A 19,374-nucleotide genomic window follows, 5' to 3' on the forward strand; every position below is an offset into this window, starting at 1 on the left:
CACTGAAGTCAACATGATGGATCAACTTATCATATCTCCACCTAAGATTTCTCAGAGTAGCCATGTCTTTCTCCATTATTGTTACCCTATGGGAGTGTGCAGCAAGTACCATTGTGTCTTGAAACCACTCAATCAAAAAATCCTTTGTGGCCTTTTGTAAACAATCCAGTGCACTCCCTTGCCACGTGATAGTAGCAAGATGGCTAAACTCATTACATATTTCTTTGACAAGCCTATGAAAGTGTGCCCTACTAATGGTGACACCCATAGCCTTTTGCTCTAGGTGTATGGTCCTCAAAATTGACGTTTGCTGACTGAAACGGTTCCTTCTACTTTCTTTCTAGGATCAAGAAGACATATTCATAGGTTTGCCTTTTTGAGATGTCTTAGTTCCTTTGATAGGTGCCTTTCCTTGTGACCGTGAAGTTGCAACCTGTGCATATTGAGAACCCTGCCCACTCTTCCTCCTGAATGTTACTTTGGTCTAAACAGAACTAATCATAGATATGTAAAAAGAACTAATCTTACCAAACAGACGTGGTAGAAAGGGTATGCGATTTGGGTAGTCAAACCATGCGTTGACCCTTCAAATCGCATTCCACCCACTTTTTTATGAACACCATGTAGTATTTCAATGTCAATCATTGGATTTAATCCTGATAGGGTGAATATTTTGCCACTGTGTCACAATATGGGAAAGCATATGGAAATTTAGTTGATATGTTAAATAGTAAGTTTTGAAGCTAGAATAATCCAAATAAACCATGACCAAGTCAATTTACCAAGCAAATGTATGTGTGTATGATTTTTCTTGATCAACAAATTGCAAAAGGACGTAGTCGAAAGGGTATGCGATTTGGAGGGTCAAATAGTTGTCTGACCCCTCATATCTCATACCCTTTCCAATCAGAGGTTTAAAAAAAATATGAAACTTTGTGTGCCATACAATTGAATGATCCAAATAAAATATGACCAAGTCAATATTTCCAAGCAGATGTGTGGGTTACTGATTTTTCTTGATTTACAAATTGAAAAAGGCCTTAGTGGAAAGGGTATGCGAAAGGAGGGTCAAACAGGTTTCTGACTCCCCATATCGCATACCCTTTCCACTCAGAGGTTTCAAAAAATATCAAAGTTTGGTTGCTATGCAAGTGAAATATGAAATTCTTTTAACCTTAAAGTGAAATACAAACATGTAAGTGTGAAAAACGGGCAATAAATTCTAAAACTTGATAAAGCAGGTTACCTGTGTGTGAGAGCTCAAATAGATTGAGGAAGATGAGGAGAAGATGTTCAATGCTCAGACAATGAAGAAAGATGAGAAGAGGAGCTAAAACAATGAAGAAAAATGAGAAGAGGAGCTAATAGGGGAGAGTAACTCACGCATGTGCCGCCTTTTGGGTTTTGTGACCGTATTTGTTGGGGAGAGTAGCTCGTGCATGCGCCGCCTTTTGGATTTTGTACCATGTGTCAAGCTAGCCATTGTCATGCATGCAAAAATTAACTACCATACGGACACTTTACGGGTTTGCCCTCAAAAAATGTGCCACTGATGCCTTTTGTACCCCACCTAAAAAGATGTGCGACCCCTAACATGCTTGAGCGTACCACCTTATAATGAGATATTTTTACCGTATTCATATTCTTTGTTTTCCTACTCCTCCTACTCTCCTCCTCCTTTAGACACAGGTAAGTGCCCTTAGAGCCTTGGTTGCTACATGCTTTCATTGAAATATGTACTGTTTCTTTCTTTCTATTTCAACACAAAAATTATTTTTCAAAATACACTGTTTTTTTAAGAACTACAATTGGAACACCGGTTCAAGCACTATAAATATGAAATTTTGAGTCCAAATAAATGGTGGAAAGCATATGCGATTTTGGTAGTCACAGTGGGTTTGTAGGCTGAAATTGCGTACGCTTTCTACCTCACTTTTTTGTTGACTTAACTGTGAAAATATGCTTTTGAAAATATCCAATTTACAACACCAGTTCATGCAATATTTCTCAATAAATATGCATTATGAGAAAAATAAACAAGGTGGAAACGGTATACAATTTTGCTAGTCAAACAGAGTTTGACCGCATACCCTTTCCACCTTGTTTTTGTGCCTTATAAATGCATTTCTTGTTGATAAGTTTGCTTAAGGTTTATGTTTAGACTTGCATACATAAGAATCTTTTCTTTGCCCAAGAAGGAGAGAGAGAGAGAGAGAGAGAGAGAGAGAGAGAGAGAGAGAGAGAGAGAGTATCTATCTATACAGTATTTTAATATTACAAATTGTGTTTTTTTCTCAAAATTTGCCAAATGAATAAGGGGAAATTGAAGCTTTTGATTTGCTCAGCAACAAATGACATTACAAAAGAAGAAGCCACCAGAGATGATATGCTCTACGAGTTTCTAAGGAAGTTGGCGTTGCATCGTCTGATTACTCAAAGTTTCTTAGGTTGTTCAATCCAAGAATTGATATAGGAATGCTAATATCCCGGCACCATGACTATTTGAAATATCTCCTGGAGAATTTTAGGGAAATAGCATATCCTTTCTCTGTCGTGGACTGGACAGTAGAAGGTTTGTTCACATAGCTAACCTTTAGATTGAATCAACCAATTATAAGATGTCCCGATTGTACAAGAAGGTGGAAGGAGTTCTAGATTCCATGAAGAGGGTGGTTAGAGATTGTCCCATTCATACGCGAGTCTATTGGGTGGCGTCAGAGGATGTCAACTTCATTTTATTTTTGTCAGAGATGATGTAGGAAGAAAGTGAACCAGAAATGCTTGTCCAACAAGAGGACTCTACCAATCAAGGCGACTCAGAGGATGAGGAAGAGCAGCCAATAGATTTGGAGAAAGAGAAGAAAGAAAGCTCTTTAATTAGTATACCAGAGCTGAGGTCTGTTAAATTTGCAACAATGTGATGAGCTATGGTGGATCAAATGCTAGAGTCAACATCATTAACAAAGAGATTAGACAATAATTAAGAGAGCAATTGACTGATAGCTTAATGTAGGCATGGTGGATAATCAAAAACCAGTAAATTCTCATTAGGCCAATGCCTCAGTTTATAGAGTTTACATCCAAGCATCCAATCCCATTGATTTCTCCTTGATTCACTCCACCTCTTTTGCTTGATTCTCTCCACCTCTTTTGCTTGATTCTCTCCACCTCTCCCAGAATATCTCCACACCTCCTAAATCTCCTCATGCTACCCTTTATTCTCTCCCAGTAGATACTTCTCACCTTTTCACAGGTTCTCTCACATTTACAGATTCTCTTTTACAACCTCTTGATGCTAAGGGCTTGTTCCCACACAAACACCCTATTCACTTGTATATTTCAACACCTCCCCTCAAGTGAATACTCCTAGCACACGTGGACCCTATACCAAGTTTCCTTCTTACTTGATAGTCCGCGACTAGTGCCTCAAGTCCCTAAACTCATAGTCCTTGACACTCTCTCTCTCTCTCTCTCTCTCTCTCTCTCTCTCTCTCTCTATGTGTCCAAAGCTACTGCAAGTGCCCATGACCTTGACTAAAGTGCTCACACATACATCTACCACATGGCCTACATCATCGGTGGCTCAGAGGTGGTTTTACTCTGTTGGGGCAGGTTACATTGGGTTGTGGGTTTTCACTCTCTCTCTCTCTCTCTCTGAAAAGATGATCTGACTCCACTTCCTTAGGAGCCTCCATGAAGTTTGCCGATGTCGTTCCTTCTCCACTGGGTTTGCTGTAGCAATCTCTTGCCATGTGTCCTGGATTTCCACAGTTATGGCAAGTGAAGGTCCTTCCTCCTACTCTGCCTCTTCCTCGTCCTCGTCCTCGAGAGAATCCTCCTCAGGTGAAGAATTCTTTTTCTTCTCCTGCTGTTGAGTCCAGCCATTTCTTCTCTTTGCCTCCTCTGGTCTCTTGCTCTAGTAGAGCTCCTTCTATCTCGTGTAGCTTCAATTCAAGTACATTCTTTAGTGTTGCTACAATGTTTTCATATTCACCTTTGTCCACACTCTTCTCAGAAGCAATGTTAGTGCCTCATCATCTTCTACCTTTTTGCCAATAGCTGCCAGTTGTTGCTTAATAATTTTATATCTGTTCAAGTGTGTGATTAAAGGTTCACTTTCCTTCATATCCAATTTGTAGAATTGCATTAATAGATTTATCTTTGAATTTTTAGCTTGTGTGCCAAATAATTTATTGAGTTCATCCCATGCATCTTTTGCCCATTATATCCCTATGATGTGATGAATGATTTCATCATTTAAACTGAGTGCGATAAGTCGCAATGATTTTTCATTCCTGCTCTTCCACTCATTTTTCCCTCTCACCTCTGGGCATTCATCTCTTCCCTCAACTAGCCCCCACAGATTTTTCCTCATGAGCAGAAACATGGTTTTTGTCTACCATGTGTAAAACTGCTCCCCATTAAATTTGGCTCTGTTGTGCCGTACTCATGATGAAAGTGAAGGGGGTCTTACCTCTTGATCCAATTTCAAGATTCAAGGGCAGTGTCTACCCTTTTACAACTCAATCTGGTGTTTAGGAGATGATTACAACAGATTTATCAGCATAAAATCACTAGAAATTACATTAAACCACGGGTAACAAATCTGGAATGGTTGGAGTATCAAACCATCTCCGAATTGCAATGTGAAGTTACAGGGATCTGTATCAGATACCCAATGGTTAATTTGAACCCTCAATTGCACAAAAATATAGTGATTAGTATTGATTAATCACTGATTAGCAAATTAATCCTCTGTTTTGTGTACAAAAAACAGAGTATGCAGGGAGTCCAGATCTGAGGCCTTAGAGTTCAAATGAGCTCAAATCCTTTCAAGGCCATCAATAGCAATTAGTCTAGTAGAGGATTAAGCCAAGAAACACAATATTTGACCAAACATTGAATGCTTAATCTCTGTTTTACTACCAAAGTGACTTGTAGATTTGATGAAGAGCTTGGATCTCATTGTAGACTTGATCAAATCAAAATTTGTCTTCACCAGCTTGTAGAGCACCCTCGAAAACCCCTAGGGCCAAGAGGATATAGAGCCATTGCATCTGGAGCAGTAGAAATCTCATATTCTCCTCAAAAAAATGGTGCTTGAAAATTAGCAAAAATCTGCAGTTATACACGACGGTTTGGCGATTTGTTTGAATGGGCTTATGCCTTGGGAGTATTGCTAGCTATGGCTGAAAGCTAATATTGAGCCTAGAGGGAGAGGGATCTCCTCCACCAGATGGGGGTACAGAGGCTACTTGAAAAAGAGGTTTAAAAATCTAATTATCTACTAATCTTAATTAGCCAAGTGATTAACAAGATAATGGGCTCATAAACTTGATGGATTCTAGGCTAGGCTCTGATACCATGTTAAATTTGCAGCAATGTGATGAGCTATGGTGGATCAAATGCTAGAATCAACATCATTTTAAACAAAGAGATTAGATGATAATTAAGACGTGATTAGTGAGCAATTAATTGATAGCTTAATGTAGGCATGGATAATCAAAAACCAGTAAATTCTCATTAGGCCAATGCCTCAATTTATAAAGTTTACATCCAAGCATCCAATCCCACTGATTTCTCCTTGATTAACTCCACCTCTTTTGCTTGATTCTCTCCACCTCTCCCATAATATCTCCACACCTCCTAAATCTCCTCATGCTACCCTTTATTCTCTCCCAGTAGATACTTCTCACCTTTTCACAGGTTCTCTCACATTTACAGATTCTCTTTTACAGCCTCTTGCTAAGGGCTTGTTCCCGCACACACCCTATTCACTTGTATATTTCAACAAGGTCCTCAACACTAATTTAGATAGAGTTGTCTAATGCTAGCCAACTTGACCTCTCTGATATGGTTTTGCCTATTCTTCCGTCCTTTCCTATAGGAGATCATGAATACTATTTTTTAGATGATGTGATGGCTGTGATGCGCATTCGAGAAGACTATGCACTGGCTATGATTGCAAAGTCTTGCAAGGCCTCAAAGGATTTGATTGATCTTCAGGTGGCAAAGACAAGATTGTAAGTTTTGATGATTTGCAATCTAGTATGTCAGTCCCAAATAATGCTTTGGATTACTGCTTTACTAAAGCAGAGAAGTATGAGTGCTCATCCCTTCCTAAATGACAGAGGAATTTGAAGAGCTACAACGGGATTTAAATATTGATCACTTGGAAAAATCAATGACCAAGAAGGTTGAGCACGAAGGTGCCAATGCAAGAGAAGGATCGTCCAACATTTGGACAGACAAGTTATTAGTAGAGGACGAAGGAAACATGGTAAGCTTCTCACCCGTTTTTTAGTACAATTAAGTATATCTTAAGTATATATTATTTCTATAATTATTTAGTAAACATATTTTGTGTTTCTATTTGTTACAGTTAATTGTGGAGGAGGATGACTTCTTATTAAGGGGTGGAAGACAAAGGGTTCAAAGTTTTGGGAGAGACTCCTTAGTCACACAGTACCTAAAGGATATAATGGATGCCCATATATTTATTATACATACAAAGTTTACTAATCTTTCTGAAATCTTTTTGTTACTCTTCAAGCAACTATCGAAGTACTTAGGTGCATATACCATAGGAAAGTTTTCTCACAAGATTATTCTTGTGAGAAAATATTTGCATTATGCACCTTTGGCTATTGCCCACATATATTTATTATACATACAAAGTTTACTAATCTTTCTAAAATCTTTTTGTTACTCGTCAAAAGCAACTGTCGAAGTACTTAGGTGCATATACCATAGGAAAGTTTTCTCACAAGATTATTCTTGTTTGAGAAAATATTTGCATTACGCACCTTTGGCTATTGCCCACACTTGCAAGTATCAAGAGTAGGGTATTACATAGCATACACTGCCTATGCTCTCACACACGACATTAAAAGTCCAAGTGAGCTCCCATACTACGAGAAGCATTACTTAATTAGGTTTAAGGATACAGAAGTACAAGAGGGTGAACTTGAAGCTCGACAATTTTGGGATGCATGTCAAATGCATCCCAAATGCTCTCACACACGACATTAAAAGTCCAAGTGAGCTCCCATACTACGAGAAGCATCGCTTAATTTGGTTTAAGGATACAGAAGTACAAGAGGGTGAACTTGAAGCTCGACATGGAGGGTCCCAAAACAAATAAGACAGATGTGGCTTTGCGAGAAAGGTATTTGAGATGTGCATAAAAAAAGTGAAAATGCTCTGCTAGGCATCACAAAAGATAAACGACATGAGAAACAACATGCTAGGTTATATTAGAATCCATTCATTTTGTACAAACTTCAAGCTATTGTAACATCAATCCATCTTTGATTAATACAAACTTTTTGTGCCCTCCACTGTGCATTCTTTTCAGCCGCATTGGAATTACTGTATGCTTCTCTTCTTTTTTCTTTTTGTGCTTGTCGAAATGCTACCATGGGTTTCAATATATGTACTTCTTCTTTAATCCTTATTCATTGTAGTATTCTTTTATAGAACCATTGAAACAATTCTTTCAATCTATTTTCTCTTAATTTTCCTTCGCCATGTTGTGTATGACGAAAATATGCTCCTCTTGCTTGGTAATGGGACTTATCCATTCCTTGGGTTGACAATATTGCTGGACTTCCATACTCTTAGACAAACCAAGGGAGGTGATTGTATATAACGTGTTGCAATGAAGTATTGACAAATGTTAACAATAATTAGATTGTGTTTTTAAGTTGATAGTTTTGGTTTACCTACCATGTAATGTGTGGTGTTAAGGTCTGTCCATGCATTCTTCATGGACTCCTTAAAGTGTCCATGCATTCTTCATGGACTCCTTAAAGTGTCCATGCATTCTTCATGAACTCCTTAAACTGTCCCAATGCTTTCTTCAATCCTTGTATGTCACGCACCTCCAATCAATTTTTTCACATAAATAAAAGATCTTGTCAATTGCCTTCCACACATTAGCTTTTTGTATTCTTGCACCTCCATGGTATGCATGGTCTTTCACAGCATTATGTAAAGCCTTCCACTTTTCAAAAGCAATAATAGTAGGTCCCCTCTTTCTAGGTTTTGTGACCCGATCTGAGAGAAACCGCCGTGCTTTCACACCACCAATTGATGGCTTTGTAGGGACTTCGACACCATTTTTTTGACTTCTTTGTATCCACTATGATCTTCAGTTTTCCTCCATGTAGGCCAATTTCTGATAGAACTTTTTCTATTTCTTTGATTGCTTTTTTTCTCTTGCATATAGGCATGAGTTTCCAAGCAAACCCAATGTATAAGAAAATAAGCTTTTAAATTACTCTGCATAGTGCATGTAGTACACATATATGTACCCTTGTTAATGGAATATCCAACATAGGTCGGAAGTTAGGATCTAGTTCATATCTTTTTGGAGATTTTTTCCAATTGCTTGAATCCATTATCTGTACACAATCCATGCAATGTACACATGAACATTTGGCATTGCCTCCTTGTTGTGAGATGTTGAATATGCATTTAATTGTTTTTAGATCACCTACAACAAAAGATACATGTTATTGGATTGTCACTATAACAAAACACTAATATTTTATACATGCATTTAGTTGTAGTACCTATCTACCATGTGCCATTCAACTGAGAAAATCCCAATATCTTCCACATGAAGTGTTTCACCTTGATTTTGTATGGAAATGATACTTGGAATATCTGTTTGGTGGAATACCCAATACAATGCTTCGTGATCTTCATGAATTACCTGCGCTCAATACACCTGCTCAATACACCACAACTGTATGAGTGAAAAAATTTTGCACGCAGAGAAGGAGCTGAAAGATACATAAATAACATACCTCAAATGAGCCAAGCCACCAGATATTATTCTCGGATTGCACACTAAAATACCTAGGATCATCCTTTGTAATTGTTTTATCAAGAGCTCTATTCATCAATGTGATAGTAACTCTTTCAGTCTTCTTCTCCTCGATCACCTCACATTCATCAAGCTTAATGACAAATTTGAGCTCCTCTTGTCTCTTCTAGTGTTAAAGAGAAAAATTGCACCATCTCTTTTTGTATGGCTTAAAGATCCAAGAATATGTTATTCGACTGGTCATACTTTAGCTCATCTCGAGAAGTAACGTATGTTGCTTCTATATGGAATGGATGACCAATGAATTCATTAATTCTTGCATTGAGTTTCAAGCGTTCTTTTCCAACACGATAAGGTTTTGGCAAGATGGTTGCTTTGATTTTTTCAGCTTTAGGCTTTGCTTTCATAAGTTTAAAAATTTATGAGTACCCCCTTTTCTACCAATACCAACATCATCTAGACGTTTTTGTATGTCAAGAGCAGAAACTTGATTTTGATTAATAAAATCTTCTACAATTAACCTCCTCACCACCCTAAATTTTGGGGTTGTCATAATTTTCTTTACCATTGCAAAAGATAATAGCATGGAGTAACCCTTACTGGCATCTAGTGGATCCATATTCTCTTTGTCAGGATGCAATGAGCCTCTAAAATAAAGTTTGATTGTTACATTTATGATAACAATAATTGTTTTACATACAAACTTAAAAATTTCCTACATTAGTTATTTTATAGAATTAAGAGTACTTACATTGTTGCACGAATCCTTTCTTCAGTCCACCACTGTTTTGATTAAGTCTTTCAATATTGCTGATATGTCTCTTTCTTTTTCTCATGCCCAAGATTGTTTGCTTCATTTGTGCCTTCTCCAATTCCTTCACAAGCTCTTTGACAGTCATTTCTTGTGATTTTACCTATTGTAGTAGTATTTGTTGATTTTGTAAAGTGTATTTCTGTTCGAGTTGGAGCATTTGATTTATGTCTTGGACTCCTTGTTGTAAAGATGATCTCCATGCATTACAACAGCCAAGCAGATCTTCTTGGCCATCCCCTACATATCTAATCAATGAAGTTATATTTCTAAAGTGCGGTGGTGATTGGGTGAGGGTATGCTTGGGATATAACTGGCCATCAACCCATAAGTTAATGTTTCTCAATCCTTGATTTCTCATATTCTCCTTCTGTGTGTGACTGAGTGTTTTAGTGTTCCCTCTCTTTTGCATTGGCTGATAGTCACTATCCAAATCTATATGCATGTGATATAGTTTTTGTTTAGACATGCCTCTTGCAACAAATCCCCTCAAGCTATAGTCATTCTTAAGATACAATATTATATGCAATGCACAAGTAAACTAGTAATACTAAAGTGGGTGTAAAACAATTCTAAAGAAAGAAACTCAACCAAAGAGGAAAATTTAAAAAGAGAAATGAAATTTTGAATTCATTTCATAATCCACTACTTCATTTACAAGAGCAATGCATAAGTAAACAAGTAGTAATACTAAAGTGGGAATAAAACAATTCTAAAGAGGGAAACTCAACCAAAGAGGGAAATTTAATAAGAGAAATGAAATTTTGAATTTATTTCATAATCCACTACTTCATTTACAAGAACCAAGATCCTATCACTCGAAAGTGTATTGATTATGTAGAATTTATTCTGGAAAGCTCATTCTTAAAAAAGAAGGTTGGTAGTCTTCTTGTATTAATGAAAACGGCCGGGTTATTCCTTGAAAAGGTCAATACTCTTCTTACTTTGTACGCATTTATGACCTCTCATTTATTAAAAAGGTAAATTTAGTGATTATCTCTCTCTAAAAAAACGCCCAAAATATAGTATAAATCTCATTTTTTACAAATTCTAGCACCCAAAAAAAGGATGACATGTATTTTCTTAGAGGACCCAAGAATGAGTCCCGATTTTCCCTAATGGGGACACCAAGGAAAACATGTAAGAGTTCACTTTCTTGACTTTTGTTTTCGTGGTGCATAGCTACTATGTACATTATGTCTGCATAATCTATGTTATTGATAGCATTCGCTAATTGCTGGTGGTTGCATAGTCTATTGTGTTTAGAGGGGGTGCTGATCCAGAGTGATGAGAGAGGTCTCTTGACATAGATATTGAGTTTAGAATTGATCAAGGTGGTTCAAAAGTAAACTCAAAATTGGGAGTTGATCCACAGAGATTAAAGGCAAACCACAAGAAATTTGGTGTTAGTCTAGAATGATTACACTCAAATCTCAATCTTGATGTTGATACAGAGTGCCATGTAATTAACTTGATCGTTCTATTATTAGGCATGGCTTGTTGTATGCACGCACACTTTCCAGCAATCGCGTCACCTTTGTCATCGGAAAGGAGTGTTGATCCGGAGCGATTAGCCAAGGTTTTTGCGGGAAGAAGAAGAGTGACTGTTAATCTGGAGTGATTAGACGAGTCTCTTGGGTTATGTACTGAGACGAAGTACTTAGGGGTGGACCCTTCATGCCCAATTGACCTTATGTCAAATGGAATGGATAAAATTTATTAGGGAACAAAATGGTAGTTCTTTTAAACCAATATTGGTTATATTGACTTCCAGCGACCTCAAATTTTATGGAAGTCAATTTGGTGTGACCAAATTGTCAAGAATTGTTGAATGCCACATACTAGTAGGTAGTGCATTGCCACTATAATGAGGAGGCAACAAGGAAATGTTATACATTAGACTTCATAATGATGCTAAACACGAATTGGATGAGCAATGTTTATGTCATAGCACTCTTGAAGTACAGAGATTGAGTTTGTTTGTCTATCAATGTAAGGTGTGCTGGAGGCATGCCTAAACCACATATCGTAGCATATATATATACAAACTGGTTAAACAAGAAAGGAATTGTCATTTCTTGCTTTGAAGTAAACCATTCTCCGTGGTTGAAAATGGTTTACGGCTTGTTGTCTATATTGGAGAATGATTTATGACTTGCTTGTGGATGGTTTTACTAACATTTACATGTCATCATGGTAGACCATAAACATCTCTATATAGACATAGCTGGCCATTGACTGACAGGGTTATCGTGGCATCCATAGTGGTTTCCAGAGTAGACATGTGGATAGCCATGCCTTTACTCATGGGCTTGGGGGTTGTATAACTCTCATTACTTGTGCGTTACTCTTGATTTCCAGTAGTGCATAGACACTATCTATGTGGACATCAGGTGTGTGAATTGTTATGAGAAGAACAAAGGACTCAAAAATTTTTTTGAGGGGTAAAAACATGAAGTATTTTGAGAGGGGAAAGTGTAGCTTTCCTCAGACTATGTGTTATGTTGATTGAACCATTTTACCACACAATACAGTAAAAATTGCTAAAGACTTGTAATAGTTGCTAAAGACTTGTAACAGTTTCGCAAATTGATTGTGCTAATGTGGTTTCTAACCACAAGAGAAAGATCTTTGATGTCACAAAATATGTAAAGAAATCTCTTAGATGTGGAAGAACATTAAGTGAAGTTTTTGAGAATTTGGTAACTTCTAAGGCACAATAGGCATAATGTTATTCGATGCCTTAGTAATGGTTTATGTTATTCGATGCCTTAGTGATGGTTTATGTTTCATTGCAAGTGGCGCTTATGGTTTAGTGCTTCCAAATGGAACACTAATGTTATTTGTTTCCTTTGTCATAGTACTTAAGGAAAATACAGGTTGTGCTTCATGTTTCCCTTATCGTAGTTCTTAGGGAAGTCATCACAGGCATAAATGACTGTACGATCTGCACACAAACACTTGTTTATAGCTTTCTTGACCGTTTTTATAAACAAAAACTCTATAGGTTGTCTATAAGAACAGTCAAGAAAACTATAAACAAGTGTTTGTGTAGACCATACAATCATTATTATGAATATGTTTATAAATGAAATAGGTTGGGCACAAACTTTTTGCTAAATTTGTATATTTATTAAGATTTTTTAAAAAAATTATTATTTTTTCTCAGTTTTTTATTTTAAAAACCAAAAATCATATCCCTTTAATTGTTGGAAAAAAATATCCTAAGTGAGAAAATATAGAAATCATGAAAAATTATAAATTTTATAGTTGTTTAAAATTTATAATATAAGAAAATTATGTAATTCCCCAAAAAATCTCCAGTGCTTACCAAAACAAAGTTCTTAAAAAATGTGTACTCCTGAGGTCAAAAAAGGAGTAAAAGTCTTAAGGTTATAAGGTTAGGCTAAGGTTGAAAAAAATGTAAATTGCTAATGTTATAACCTTAGGCACTAGAAATTGTTTATTGGGACTAATTAATACCAAGAGTGAATAGGGCATAGAAGCACATCGTTTTTTTAGATTAATTAGTCATATGGATTATTATTTTTTCTTATCCCCACCTCAGCTAAGAGAGTAAGGATTAATGTTTTGAACTTAGGTTTTCAATATTATTTAAATCGTGATTTTGACAAGTGTGGATTCTTCTATAAGGCATGCAATTGATGGTATTAATTAATTAATTTTTTACTTTGCCTGCACACTGTCTTTGTGTGTCATGGCTGAGTCCTGCCTTCTCTCTCCTCCCTTCTCTCTCTCTAGCACACCTCTCTCCCTCTCTCTTTGGCTGATGCTTAAGGTATGCGCCCCTCTTTGGTTGTTGATTGACGCACCCCCTCCAACCCCCCCTGCACTGGCCTTCTTTCTCTCTTTCATCTAGTTTGTTAGGAGATGGCCGGTGTGATGGGCATTAGTGTACTACGAGAGGACGAAGTGGGGTGGTTAGAGGACGAGGAGGGGATAGGTGGTTTTTGTGAGGGCAAACGAATGAGGAGGAGGAGGAGGGGGTAGGTGGAGGAGGAGGAGGAGGAGGAGAAAGAGGAGGAGGGGGGTTGGACTCTTGGCTAGGGGTAGGGCCGAGGAGGAGGAGGAACCTTAAAATATTAAGGTTAAAAACCTTAGCTTGTGATTAATTAATTAATGCCCTGATATGGGCATTAACGACGAATACCCATAGAAAATATATAATATATTCACCAAATTTTATAAGGTTTCTAGACTTGCTTCCAGCCCTATTAAATGCCAATATGATACCAAAATGTTTTTTGCATTTAAGTTAAGTATATATTGTATAAGGTTTTGCGTTTGAAAGAGATTTCAAGCTGAAGACGGTGGGCTGTTGGGCTAATCAATCAAAGTGTGGATCCAGATAAGGCTAGATGGTTAGAAAGAGATGTGGAGGTGGAGGAGTGTTTGGTTGCACTCTTGAAAACTGGGAAAAGACAAAGCCCCTGGCTGGGGTGGTCTTTCTACAGAATTCTTCATTTGCTTTTGGCCCTCTTTGAAGGATATAGTGGGTGATATATGCATGAAAGCTTTTAGTATTGGCAGCATGGATAAGGATAGAAGGTCTTGTTAATCTAATTCCAAAACAAGCTGCTTGTAACAGATTTGGACATTGGAGACCCATTAGTCTATTGATTGTGATTTATAAGATTCTGGCCAAGGTGATTGCCCTCAGAATCACTCCAGTTCTCCAAGAAGTTGTGTCTAAAGAGGCAACATGGGTCTATCAAGGGTAGGTCAATCTATGACAATATCTTTGCTGCTTTGCTAGGAAGAGATGTGGCCCTTAAAACTCAACAACAACTTGACCAAGAAAAGGCCTATGATAGAATTCATTGGTCTTTTATAGCAAGAATCATGGAGAGGCTTGGTTTGGGATTAAAATGGCAACTTATATTTATACTCTATCTTGGGGAGGGTACTCAAATGTGTTACTGATTAGGAGAGTGGTGGGAGGGTTTGAGATCAATAGGTCTGTTAGACAAGGTTGCCCTTTGGCTCCCCTCTTGTTTGCGATTGCCTCTCATCCTTTGGTGGTGTCACTGGAAAATGCTTGTAGAGATGGAAGCATCATAGGGCTGAAGCTAAGACATAGTGAGCAACTGATTATGCAATGCTTTGCTGATGACTCTTTGCTATTCCTAAGAGCTGAGAACAACAATGTTAGACTAGCTCTAGACATTGTATAGGAATTTGCAGTTGCCTCAGGATCCAGATGTAATATCCAAAAATCTAGAATTATTATTCTCACAGAAGACAATGATTTGGACATGCAAACTTGGGGGTGTGAGGTGGTGCATAAGGGACAAATTCTTAGATTGTTGGGAACCCCTTTTGGAGTTGGTGTCACTAACAAACAACTAACTGATTGGGCTATTAACAGGTTCTTGGAGAAGTTAAGGAAATGGGAGGGTGTTAGAGTTCCATTTCATAACAGAATTAACATTTGTAATGCTGTGCTAAATGCTTACATAATGTTTTTATGCCTAGTGTTGGATTTTGGGAAGTGCCATTGGAAAAAGAAATAGGTCCTGTTAGAGATTTTCTATGGAGGAATGGCAGAATGTCTAAAAGGGTCCAGGGGTATTGGAACTTTACATATACCTACACATTGTCTAGCAAGGAGTGCCTTATTGCTCCCTAAATGCTTGCTTCAGATTGAATCTTGGACCATAATGGTTAGGGAGCTAGTTGAATCATCTGAGGTGTATGCTAAAAGCAAATGGTTGGACTTGGGATGGAAAGATAAACTATTTTCTTATGCTCCTCTGGAAATATCAAGTTCTGCATTTTGCAAGATGCTATGCAAAAGATGGAAGGATTGCTTGTGTTTGATGACTTGGGAAGGGGGATGCAGAATAATTGGAAACTCTATGCTCAACTTGGGGATATGGTGGACATTACTTCTGCTACTAAGAAGCTAAACAATAAAGGGTTAAGGTGTTTGAATGATTGTTGGGACTCGACTATGGTTGGGTGGAAAGATTTGGCTCATTCAACTTGGGAGTTCCATTTCTCTGGAAGAGAGAGAGACTTGGTGATTTAGGCTTTTGAGCAAATTCAAAGGGGGTGGTGTTCTACTGCTGTAGATGAGACTTGTTGGATCAAGGATTGGACTTGGATAAATGGTGTCAAGCTAGTAAATGGCAAAACCAAGGATCTCTACTCTATGATGAGAAGAGGTGAAGGCAATGTTGAATACTAGAGAGTGAGTTGGAGTTCTGATACTTGGTGGAAGCAGTTGTGGGAGAGTCAGATCCCAAGGAGGTTCCAGGTATTTTTGTGGAGGATAGGGATGTGGGCCCATCCTATTGGCTTTAAATTACTTCAAAAAAATTTCTCTAGTGGATGTTGTCCCAGGTGCAGATCTGCAATTGAGGATGGTAAGCATGCCTTTTGGGAGTGCCTAGCTATTAGAGGTGCCTGGGTCAGGATTGCCAAGTGGGTTGAGCAATGTTTGGGAGTGCAGGCCTATTGGGGGGACTGGATTCTTGGCAAATGGTCTGTCATCATTGATGAAAATACAGGGCTACTGTTTAACATAATCAGGGCATGTTGTTTGTGGGAAATTCAGAGCACTAGGAATGTTATTGTTTTTCAGAAGGTCTCCTTTGTTGGTATTGATGCAACAGATGTTATGCATAGATGTGTGTGCATGTGTTGGTCTATATGTAATTTGAATAGGTTGAGAGGAGATGGACTGGATCTGCTCCTATTGAATCTGCAAAGGACCATTACTTGATGTATGGCTTACTTTGGGTGGGACCTTAAGCATACTGGGGGGGCTCCTAAACTTTGGCTTATCTTTTGCAGGAGAGACTCTATGTAGACTGGAAATGCAGACTGCCCAATTTTGGGCCCAGGACCAGAAGATGGTACCTCAAGGAAAAACAAATTGATCATACCTTTGTTGCATTCATTGAGAACCCCGTGGGAACAAGACCCACAGTAAAAATTTGGTCAAAGAAAGGAGGCAGTTTGGAAAAGCCAACCCCAAGGGGTTGTACCACAGAAGCAATGATGGAGGCTTGCATCAGGTTGGGTTATCAGATTTCTTGGGAGCAGTCTAGGTTTTTGTTAGAGGAAGAGAGATGGTCTTTGCTTTGTAAACTCCTTAATGAAGTCAAGAGTGAAAATTAGTAGTATGTAGTGAGGAAGGTTATGATGATTTTGTCTTTGGAAATTTTTCAGCACTTATATATAAATATATACTATTTAAAAAAAAAAGTTCCCACTTATTATTATCCACCCTTCTGAGCCTTTTTAGTTGAATCTCTCTTTCTTCTCCTCTGCCTCCAACAAACAATGCCATGGCAACTACCTTCGTCCCTTCTTCATCCCCTGTCTCTCTCCACCTGTGGCCTCCCAACTCTTCTACGCGCTCCTGTGTTATCCACCGCATCTCTGCACATCTCTCCTCTGCCTCCTTCTTCTCGCAGCGTTACGGCCGCATCTCTGCCTCCGAGGCCGCCCTTCTTGCAGATCGGATCGAAGAAGAAGCGTTCCTAGCCGCCTCTCTGCTGCAGCAAAATGAAGGTTCGTCCGACATCGTTGCGGTCCAGTTCTACGCCAAAGAAGCCAGCAGACTTATGCTGGAGTGCGTGAAGAAAGGCCCTTTTTTTTCACACACCGTGGCTGTGGAGTCTGATGCCCTTGTGCAAGGGCTAGAAAAGCAGGAAAATCAACACACACAAGAGGTAGGTCTGTCTCAATCACCACCATCATGGTCATCATTACCATTACCATTACCATTACCATTAGCATCACCAGAATCGGCAAGACCATCATCTCCATCCTCCTCCATGGATGCTGTTTTCGATATCTCCCAAAGTGACCGTGAGCTTCTGTCAGAAGCAGCAGCTACGGAGCTCTTCAAACCGCTCACAATACCCAACAGCTTCTCCAGCATCTGTCTCAGCAACAAGAGCTTCGGAGAGGATGCTGCCAAGGTTGCAGCACGAACTTTACAGGCTTTGAAGCAGCAGCTCATTCACATCAACCTTTCCGACATTGTGGCTAGCAGGCCTGAAGAGGAGGCTCTTGCGGTTATGTCCATCTTCTCTTGTGCTCTTGAAGGCTGCAATCTGAAATCCCTTGATCTCTCTGACAACGCGCTGGGAGAGAAGGGAGTCCGGGCTTTCTCTGAGCTTTTGAAATCACAGCTTGCCCTGGAGGAGATCTATTTCAAGAACAATGGCATATCAGAGGAAGCTGCAGTAGCCATTTGTGAGCTGCTTCCCTCTCCAGAAAAGCTTCGTGTTCTACATTTCCACAACAATATGACTGGGGATGCAGGAGCCATAGCTCTTTCTGAGCTTGTCAGGAAAGCTCCTGCATTGGAAAGTGTTAGCTTCTCTTCTGCAAGAGTTGCTACAGAAGGAGGGATTGCATTGGCTGAAGCTCTATTGTCTGGATCTAGCCTGCAGAAGATTGATTTACGGGATAACCCTTTTGGACCAGAAGTGGCCGCGGCTCTGACCAAGCCTCTGAAACAACATATGGACCTGAAAGAGCTCTACCTGAGCTACCTAGGTTTTGAAGATGATGGTGCTGAAGCTGTGCTGGATGCTTTGCAGGAATGTGCACCAGGCTTGCAGGTCCTTGACTTGGCTGGAAATGAAATCACATGTAAATCAGCAAAAAGGCTTGCTGACTGCCTAGCTTTAAAGAGCCATCTTACAAGACTGAACTTATCTGAGAATGAACTCGAAGACAGAGGGGTTTCTACTGTGTGTAAGTCCCTTATCAATGGCAATGAAGCACTCCTTCAGCTTGATCTGACTGAGACTGATATAGGAAGGGTGGGAGCAATTGCTGCAGCTAGAGCAGTGTCTAGGAAGTCAAATTTCAGACTGTTAAACATTAATGGGAATCACCTCTCTCAAAAAGGTATACAGGTTGTCCAAGAAATTCTGGGAAATTCGTTGAATGGCCTATCCGTCTTGGGGCCATTGGATGATAATGATGAGGATGCAGCAAGTGGAAGTGAGGAAAATGATGTTATAGATGTAGAGGTAGACCTGCAAGCTCAATTAGACAGTATTAGGATATGAATGTCCGTTGGGTAGGGTTGTTTTTGTGCTGTGAGCTCTTGGATTGCAATTGAAGATTGTCTTTTGATGAAAGGCCTCATGTTGTCTTCTAGGATGTAGCAATGCCCACAGTGATGATGATGATGCAAAGAGTGATGAGCTCATTGGGTCATGAAAGCTACCTTTTGACTGTTGTGAGAGCTGGAAGCTTTTCCCCGTGGAGGTGGTGGGGGTTTGCTTTAAATTTTTTTGATGCTCTTTACCATCCATAGCCGGCCTTAAATGATATGAAAGCATTGTGCGTAACAGGCCCCTTGGGCAGTGCCCTAGTACCTTTCTGCATTTCAATTCTCACACCCTATTTATGTATAGGCTTATTCAAAGGTTTTATATAGAGTGGCTTGGCAATGGGCTCTGGTGCTCAAAAAAATAGCAAGAAAACAAGGGAATTTACAAATAAAAATTTAAAGATTTTCAAAACTTTTCTTTTAAACTTCGAAGGTTTTTTTCAAAACTACGAAGGTGGAACTATAGCTACACCGGCTAGGTGTGAACGTCCTTGGGCACTGTCTTGTGAATGATACGAGCGTCAACACAATGCATGAAACAAGTGAAAGATACACCACACAAGACAAGCATTGCACAATACACCACCACTAGGGCAGTGAATGGTTCGACCCCCCCTCATTTTT

The 19,374-nt window shown here is 38.9% G+C and overlaps 1 pseudogene across 1 annotated transcript; it reads left to right on the plus strand.

The window, feature by feature from the left end:
• Window positions 1-16,924: 16,924 nt before the first annotated feature.
• LOC147620820 (RAN GTPase-activating protein 2 pseudogene) lies at window positions 16,925-19,093 on the plus strand (annotated as a pseudogene). Its single transcript, XR_015270011.1, has one exon. The product of XR_015270011.1 is annotated as an RAN GTPase-activating protein 2 pseudogene (transcript).
• Window positions 19,094-19,374: the final 281 nt, after the last annotated feature.

This window comes from Cibotium barometz, chromosome 31, assembly GCF_041138505.1.
Source record: "Cibotium barometz isolate CiBa-2024 chromosome 31, ASM4113850v1, whole genome shotgun sequence".
NCBI classification, from domain to species: Eukaryota; Viridiplantae; Streptophyta; class Polypodiopsida; order Cyatheales; family Cibotiaceae; genus Cibotium; species Cibotium barometz.